The sequence below is a fragment of the Tripterygium wilfordii genome, chromosome 1, assembly GCF_013401445.1.
Source record: "Tripterygium wilfordii isolate XIE 37 chromosome 1, ASM1340144v1, whole genome shotgun sequence".
Classification (NCBI taxonomy): domain Eukaryota; kingdom Viridiplantae; phylum Streptophyta; class Magnoliopsida; order Celastrales; family Celastraceae; genus Tripterygium; species Tripterygium wilfordii.
Window position 1 is genome coordinate 1,273,462 of NC_052232.1, and position 10,327 is coordinate 1,283,788.

Sequence of the window (10,327 nt, forward strand, 5' to 3'; positions counted from 1 at the left end):
CACAATACCTAAGTAAATCAAATAGAGAGCAAAGAATCATACATATATATTTACAATATTTGACTAGAACAAGCCTACGTCTACGGAATTGTGAGATTATTCCATTAGATGAGAAAACTGAGTCTCTTGAATAACTATCAATAAATCTCACTATTGCTCACTCAAGATTGACCTTGCAAAGTTATCTCCCCGTTCTAATTTTTTGTCTCTCTATGTTACGATTGCAAGTCCCATATTGGAAACATGGGATTATGGTGTGGGGTTTATATGGGCATTGGGTTTTTCAACCTTATAAGTTAGCTTTGAAGGTGTGGTTCTCCCAAGGTTTTATAACACTCTAAATCTTAGAAAGAAGCCATCAAAACAAAGTTTTTGATATGAAAATTTTGTCATGATAACAACTTAAAGTAGTGTGATTGGGTGATTGCTATCTAGATAGCAAAGGGAGCCTGTCCGGACAGCACCATGGTCGATCGATCAAATACTCCATACGCCCAACTGACTATGCTACTAGCAGCTCTCACTCGATCTTCTTCGTGTTGGATTTTAATCAAAAATTGAGTGTTAAAGACAGAGTGAAAATCTGGCAGATGCGTATATATTCGAATAGCTCGGTTTGCCCAGACAGTAGACACGAACAACATAGATGTTGTCCAGACAGTTTGAGTAGTCATGGGACAGTAGATAGATAGCTTCAATACGTGAATGAGAGTTTTATGTCACAAAGAGTCCATCTTGAAAGATATGGATAAGTGAATGACAAGTGGAGTCCACTTCTTTTACTTCTACATATTCTAAATCAATGGTTAAAAAGATAATTCATTCATATATATATATATAACTTATTTTAAAAAAGATGTGGGGTGTGTTACTGCCCACCCCTAAAACTGTATATGATGGCAATAATTAGAGTGACAGTATTGGATGCCATAAGCCATGACATGCTAAAATGACGTGCCAAAACCACTAAAATGACGAAAATTCATAAGTTGTGATGTTAAATCATGGATAGTTGGAGATGATAGTAGTTACTTTATAATTCAAATTGATAACCACTCTCAATTATTCAATAATTAATATCAAAACTTCTATGTAATGTCAAGATATTATTGGTAGTAAAATACCACGTCAACATATGACATGGCATAAAACCACTAAATATTTTATCGTAGCGGAACTTTCAGAGAAGTATGGTAGCTAGGTATCTAGAAATTATTTCCTCACGTTGCCCTATTGTCACGTTCATAGATTTTAAAACATTTTAACTCTCAAAATACATATTAGATTTTTTAAAAAACTATATATCTAAAATCGTCACATAAAGTTCTTGCTAATAAGATCCATTGTAGATGAATTTTATCGGGTAAATATTAATTTTATTTTTTTTTTAATGAAATTTTCAAATACAAAGAATTTAGAATTAAAACAATGAATTCTTAAAAAAAAATGGAATCTATATTAAAAGAATAAATTTTAAAGAATAAATTATGAAATAAAATAGTGGAAATAAAATTATTACATTGATTAAATCAATTAAATAAAAACTTTATGGACTCCCATATACTGTCAAACATAAATATCTTTTACCCAAAAAGCCGTCCAATTTTCCGGTTTTTTGCCCCCACGCTTTTATGACGCAGACTTCCCTATTTTAGCTACGCCCGATACGTGACAAAAGCAATCCAGCGTGGTGGCGTCTTTCTCCTTATGTGGCATCCCAGAATTCCAACACGTGTCTATAGTCTCCTTCATTGTTTGGTATTGGGCCATTTGGCTGCTCCTGCTCTCCCACTTTTCCTGCCCACAAATGTCAGTAAATATCTCAATTAAAGTGGAGAAATGATAACATCACACGACGGTTACTTTGGCACCAAAGGGGGGCTGCGAAAATTGGGTGCCGGGGCTCTGCTGTAATAAAATTACAGCAGGCCCGTTGTAATAGTAATTTAAGACAAAAAAAAATTTTATTTTATTTTAAAAAAACTATAGATGTGTAGTTTATGGTCTAACGAATCCAACGATATATTTTTTGTTCAAAACAAAAATCATATGCTACATGAAAAATGCTTAACAATTTTAGATCGTCGGATATAAACTCAAAACATTCGGTGTCTGGATCAAGATGAATTTGATTTTTGTTTCAAACAAAAAAATACCGTTGGGTTCTTTAGATCATAAACTACACATTTATAATTTTTTCAAAATAAAATAAAAAAATTTTGTCATCCAAAACATCTACAGCGGGGTCTGCTGTAGTAAAAAACTACAGCAGACCCCTGCCACCCGCGAAATTTCTACCTGTTAAGAGGTTTTTTCGTAAGACTAATAAAACCCTTTGAGAAAATAATAATATTTTAGGGAGACCGATGTGGCCAGGGTGGCAGGGGTCTGCTGTAGTTTTTATTACAACAAATCCCATTGTAGATGATTTGTATCACAAAATTTTTTTATTTTATTTTGAAAAAATTATACATGTGTAGTTTATGATCTAACGAATTCAACGGTATATTTTTTATTCGAAACAAAAATCAAATTCATCATGATCCAGACACTGAATGTTTTGAGTTTATATCCGATAGTCTAAAATTGTTAAGCATTTTTCATGTAGCATATGATTTTTGTTTTGAATAAAAAATATATCGTTGGATTCGTTAGACTATAAACTACACATCTATAATTTTTTCAAAATAAAATAAAATATTTTTTTGTCTCAAATTGCCATTACAGTAGGGCCTGTTGTAATTTTATTACAGTAGGGCCTGTTGTAATTTTATTACAGCAGAGCCCCGGCACCCGATGTGGCCGTGTCACAGTGGACCCACTCAAGAATGGTTGATCCACCATAATTGATCCTTTTCTCCACCTTTTGTCGTTTTCCTGCGGTTTTTTTTTTTTCAGTTATTGCCAAATCCCAAACAGTGCCACGTGTACAGTCACTATGCTACTTCATAACGTCTCCTTGGCAGTATTCGGAACCAACCAATGAACCAAAGTACCAAACCATCATCAACAGTACCTCCCCATTACTTATTATGCTAATTAGTTATTTTACATAAATTCTCTTATATTCACTATAAGTGTGAACCAATTTTTTGAATACGAAAATCCAATGATCATAATAAAACATAATAAAAGTGAGGCTACACATTCATTGTGAGATCCGTCACATCTACGGTTAGAAAATAAGTTTATAAAATTGACTTATATTTTTTATTCACATAAGAGAATTTCTAAGTTATTTTAGATTATTTATGTATATAAATAATAATAATAATAATAATAAATCATTTTTGGGTCGGCTGTATATAGTTTGTACAATTTTTCTCTGTATAAAAGAATACTTGAGAGTCCATTCACTTGGCAGTTGGCACACTTTGATTTGGTTTATATGCCAACATGGTTTTATAAAATAAATAAATAAAGAGGTCATGAACCATTAGGGACAGTAGATTGTGACCCCCTTTTTTTTTTTTTCCCTGTTATTAATTAGTTATGGATGCCACCCATTATTTAATTAAGAAACCATTAAATATTCAAAGCAATGGCTTAGTTATATGGATATTTGTTAACAGCTAATAAACATTATTATACTTAATCTAGGTTATAATATCATATAATTTAAGGGTATAATACTCATATAAACTACCAATAAATGACAAGTTGGCAAACTGAGCTAGGTGGACCTTAATTACTCACAACACACAAATATAAAATATAGCCAATTAATATTCGGCTATTTGTTTGGCCATTGATATTGAAAGCATATTCAGTTTGTTCAAACAGTTTGATAATAGTCTAGTGATAAATCTCTCTAAAATCAATTGCATGAACTAGGAAGATTACGAGTTCGATTATCACTTGAAAAAATAAGTTTATTGCCACGTGTGAAGTTGTTGGCCCAACTTATCTTATCGTCAGGTGATAAACGTTCATGCACGCAAATTTGACGGTCCGAGTTTAATCTCATATCGAATGTCCAAAATACAAAGTTGTATAGTGTTCTTCTCGATTACGAAAAAATAAATTATCCAGTTTATTAAAGTTATATACAAGGGAGGGTGACCCTTTTTCTTTTTGTTGCTGCCTTGATTTCGTTGTTTTTTATAATAGAAAATAGATAATTAGAGTTTATTATGTAAATAAAAAAACACATAATTAAGTTGGGACGGTGAAATCTTCAAAGAAACAAAATTTTAATATTGGTTAGACCAAAAAAAAGTCCACAAAGTGGGACAAAGTGTATAGCTTCATATAGTGACTTTTACACCACTTTGCGATGTGTTTTGTTTTTTATTAAAATAATTAATTTTATTATAATCTTCAAATCTTATCTTATGCACCCGACACTTGTAATGTAGCCCTATAAAAAGGAGGCCCTACTATCATTAATACATACAAAATTCTAAAACTACTTTGTTAGGTTTTATTTATTTTATTTTAATTTTGCATTATTTTGACTTAGTGGGGCCCTTAATATAATTTTAATATGTATTTGAATAAAATATTAATTAGTTATGTTAGTGGCACGGGATAGGTCTTCTAATGAACAATGTCACATATCCCGATCCATGTGATACGTGGTATAGTCATTGATTTTCCACGGAGACACGTGCATATATGCCCACGTGTCATGATCTACAAATCTCAATATTGTGAAATTAATTAGGGTTAGTTATATTCTCACCCTTTGGTTAACGTGGAGGTCCATGGTCCCTCTCTTGATTGCTATTTATTTTTTGATTTGAATATTATGAAGTTTCTATTCTATTAATTGTTGATGGAAGAGAATAATGAGTGTACGACCAAGAAAGGCGGTTTAAAATAGGGGTGTAAATAGTCGATTTTGGTCGATTTTTTTAAACAAATTTAATCAATCGTCGGTGATTGTTTTAGTTATTCGATCGCTTAACCATTCAATTGTCACTAAATATTTTTTGAAAATGACCGACCGACCATTGGTTAATCGTTGGGTTCGATTTTCCGAGTAATTTCTTACCTCTCCATTTTAAAGACTAATTAAGAAACTCCATTTAGCTTGTTAATGGAGTACAATAATGGCATTATAGGGGCCAATTAGAATAAAGAAATCAAAGCACAAAACTATTTTTATCAAAGTCAATTAACTAGGTTAATAGTGAATCATCAACTTATTATATTAAATTGTATCGATTCCTAATCTAACAAATTCTATTATCCAAATCATTTAAATATATATATCAATACCCATGATTTTTTCTAAGTATAAATTAAAGGATAGGAGAAAGAAGAGACAAAAAAGGTGACCTGGCAATTAATTAGGGCTGTTACTGGTATGGTAAATTATCCATTGGTATACCATTACCGATCAATTGGTTACCGAAAATAGCAGAAGATTGGTATACCGTTACCAATTGTTCGGTACGGTAAATTTACCGATGATTTCGGTAACGGTAACGGTAAGCAAAGTTCAAAACCGGTAAATTTCCCGATTACCGACATATATATTAAATATATATTAATATTATTTTTAGTTTTAGTTTTATTTAATTATGACCATTAGATTGATCTAATTTAATCTAGACCATTGATTATTTTTAGGGTTATCATTTATATATCACTCGTAGCAATTTCATTAACTTTAAAGCAGCATTTGCTACATAACAAAATGCTTTGTTGGTATTGATTACATGCTTTTATTCTCCATTTTCATTATGGTCTTTTATCTTTATTTATCTTGTTTCTTCGAGCTTTCATGCTATGGAGTTTAAAACACTTCGGATACTAAAAATATTAGAAATTAATGAAATGAAAGATTTTCCGTTATAGATTGTTGGAATAATGTTATGTGAATTCTCCTTTCTTTTTTTCTCCGATTGATAGGTATTTTCTCTTATTCACATGTAGCACAATGATCCTTCTCATTAATCTATCATTTTTATTATTGGTATTGTAGGCAAGATGAAAGTGTTGTAGTTTCATATAATGACTATTAAGCACAATGCTACTTGATGCATTTTTTTTCTTTTTCTTTTTTAAATAAGTTTAAGAATTGGTAAATTTACCAATTACCGACTTACCATTACCGATCGATCGGTATACCGACCATCGGTATACCGACTTTTCCGGTAACGGTAACGGTAACATTTTTTGAGTTACCGAAAGAATTGGTATGGTAACGGTATTCAGTGTTTGGTAACGGTAACCGTACCAATAACAGCCCTACAATTAATAGAGGCTCTAGGGCATTGAAGAGTGATTTGGGCCACTGTATGGGCCCCCATTAAAATTGGCTAGCAAGCCCAAAGATAGTCATGCAAAGCCCATCATCTCCCAAAGTACGGTACAAGTTTCCATGTGAAAGTAATTTGATATGACCAAGAACAATCACAATCCAATAATTATTGAAAATAATAGACTAATCGAGTACAATGAGACAAATAATGATTTCAGTCTAATAAAAAGCATTTTTGTTTCCTGAACATATCATTAATATGAAATTCCACAAACAATAGTCTATTTTTTTTTATTTCTTTCAAAACAAAGAACTAACGAAGTAATTTAAAATTTAAAACAATAGATTTTGTTAATATGTAGATAATTTCAATTTCTACCCTCAACAGTTGCATATTTTTGCGAAAGCACTATTGGGATGAGTGACTTCCTGAGAATGCAAAGCTATGCGGGCCCGATGTATCTACGGGAACCAGAAAAATCCAAAACAGACAATATTATTGATGTGTATTGGGTTGAATTTTCTAATACGGTATTAGAGCGGGCCCAGGGTCTAGATCTAGATGGGATGCACTATCCTCCACGTGTTAAGCTATTGAATGTCACTTCCATCTCACACGTGCGGGAGAGTGTGAGAACCTCATAGTTATCTATCCTACATCGTTTGAGTTGACAAGTTTGGGCTTGAATATATGATGCGGGTTTCCTTACCATTACAAACCGGTTTGCAAGGGAGAATATGGAGCCCACAAATTATGACAGATTTATTTGGGATCTCGATCGTCGGTAATGAAAACTTAAACTGCTATTTAAGTGGAGGATTAATGTTAATTATGCCATTCAAGAATTGTTAATTTGAATGCACTCAATTGGCTAAAACACAAGTAAATAAGTCGATCGTTAATGGCAGATAATTATGACGTAGTTTGTAATTTATTGCATGAAATCCACGTCACTGCCAGTGACAATTAATGATAATAAATTAAACAATAGTTTAGGCCTTTCGGGTCGTAATATCATGAATTAGTCCAAATAAACATGTGATGAAAACTATTTAATTTCATACAATAATAATGAAAGTGTTTCCATAATTAAGAAGAGTGAATCTGGCGCAGAATTCATTAAAGGAGCAATCAAATTCAATCCACTATACCAAACAAGACCTTGATTGAGTATGAAGTGGGACCCATGTGTGATGCTGACTAGTGTCAAAAATAAAAAAACAATTAAATAATAGTTTGAATGAATGAATGAATGATAAAGCAATTGAAATGGAAAATATCGAGAGATTCATATGGTAACCATTTCAGATGGTATGAACATGTTTAATGTAGAGATAATGATGCGACGATAAGGAGGATTGAGAGAATTTATATATAAAAAAATGAATGTAGAAAATAAATACATGTGATGGATTTTTGGGGATGTTCTCTATACTCTTGCAGTCGATTCAAAATGTTGGGGATAAAGACTCGGACGATGATGATGCTGATATGGTAACTAGTTAATCATTTAATTCCTTGTTACTTGAAAGATATTTGTTGAATGTGACCCACCTAACGGCTAACACACCATCGTTAATATTTTATTTTTATATTCTTACCTAATTTTGTCAATCTTTATCCGATGGATTTGTACCTAATTTATTTATTTACACATACTTATTTTTCTTTAAGTGGAGTAATAGGAGGTGACGGCGCATGTGCCAATACTATTAGGGCTAATATGGCGACGTAGCTTTCAGACATTGTATCTATAGATTACTACCACAAGATAGGGACAATAACGAACGTGGACGGCTATGTGGACGTTTCTAGAGGCTCGAATAAGTTAAAAATAAAATAAAATTAGTGATGTAAACCTAGGATTTAATTTCCACCACTTCCGGCGATATTCCAACGAGTTTTCTGACCGGCCAAGGGTTTTCCAAAGTTAAAACTACACCCAAATTCAATTGCATAAAGAAAAATAGAAGTATTAAGGTAAATCATTGAACCTAGGGTTGTGGGTTTAATGAGTTTTGGGATTTTAACTCAAAGAGAGTTTTCTTTGTTCAATAACTCGAAATTAGGCTCTAATCTTCTTATATTATTAGGTTCAAGTGTGGTTCTTGAATTAATTCAAGAGGAGACTTTGCTTTCTTGATTTGGTGAAACTAACAAGTTTCAAGGTAAGTTTTCTTGACTCAAATTGTTCTAATTAAAATTGGGTGAGGATGAAAATAATATTGTGATAGAATTTTAATGGTTTAACCTTGAAAAATTAAGGTAGAATGTGAATATTTAGAAATGGGTTGGATTGTAGAATATGGAATATGAGACTTAAATGGGTTGAGGAATATGGAAATTTAATAAAGCTTATTTTATTGAATAGGTTAGTGAATTTACGTGGAGTATACGTTGCGATTGTGGTAAGAACTTGTAATTCACTTTGAGGTAGATATTTTTCTCCATTTTTGTTGGATTCTTCAAATTTCGTAAAGATGCCTTGAATTTCCTCTTTGGATATCATATTATTGTTTGGTTTAGTAAGTTCATTTGGACTACTCTTTGTTTGTTTCAAAAAGGGCCGAGTCTTTATTTTATTCCTATTATTTGCTATCTCTATAATTGATTAATTATTGTACATTAAACTTTGGAAATGTCAAGCTTGATTGACATGTTTGAAAATGCTTTTCATGAAATGTTGATATATGTGGGCATTACATTTATTTTTGTACATTATTAGTGGCATGGTGAATCACTAGGTATGGACTCGACATGATACACATTAAATCCTACGCATATAATTGAGTAACTTGGATCATTGAGATACAAATTGCTGGGATCTCTATCACACTTTTGTGCGTAAGAGAGAATGCTTCAACATTAGGGATAGAATTTAATACGGTACTGCCCCTGGAATTTTTTTATTTCTTTTTTTTAGTATCACTTGTTAATATTAAGATAAAAGTAAAAATCATATTCTAAAACGTTTACAATTTTTTTTTCCCAAATTCTCATGTTTTGATATTGCATAATAATCATATTGAGAATTCAATCATACACTTCTTTCTCAATGTACGTAACCAGACAATTAATAAGTCATTCATCTCCTATTCAATTTCGCAATCGTTCCATCACAATCTTCATAACTCAAAAATGCCATCTCTACGATTATAGTTGTCATAGGAAAAGTCAATACTAGTGTTATTAGTTTATACATAAGCAGATATACCAAGTTATACCTTATCACGACAAGTCAACAATATTGTCTTCAAAACCAGTAATCCCACGAACCCTTGTAAATATATCGTTACTTCGCATATAAAATTAGTTTTTTACCGATGGGGCGGCTGTCCCCTTTATTAAGGGTGGCTCCGCCCTTCTTCAACATATATGAGAAAAATCCTCATTTTTTTGTTTGTATTGGCCTCTTGGGCCTTGCTGCTGAGATCTTTCACACCGGTCAACGTTGAGCATTGGGATTTGGGTTTTGGGCTTACAAGGATATGCAAATCAATCGTATGTTCTTGGGCTTCCTGATCTGCAAATCAACCCAGTTGGCCCATTTTCATTGATGGACCGCCAACTTTCATTCAGTAATTGTAATGCTCTGAAAGATAAAAATTGAATGCTTGAAACCAAAATTTGAGCAAAACCCATGTAGTATAGCTAGGGTGGCAAAAAAAAAAAAAAATCGGGTTCGGACGTACTTAATTAACAGAACCCCGATTAATTTAAAACTAGACAATAATGTAATTCAAATTAGGGTTTGGACAAATAAACTGAACAAAATTTATGTATTTGGACATGAATATTGGACATATAAATTATGTCCAAACTTTATTTAATTTGGGCCGGACAAATTCGATTATCCGGATCGAACGATATTTTGCCACCCCTAAGTCTAGCGAGCTATCTTTAAACAAACATGAAGGATGCAGCTCTGTATCATTGTTTGCTACAAAGCATGAACCCGACCAACTTTGTTCACCAACAAAACATGTGACTACGTATCCACTAAACCAACCATTTCCATTGATCTGCTTAACTAAATTGCTAGTGTGAGTGATAGAGTTGTCCCTCATTACAGGTTAAGAAAACAGAGAAGTTGTCATGTCAATTGAAAATTCATG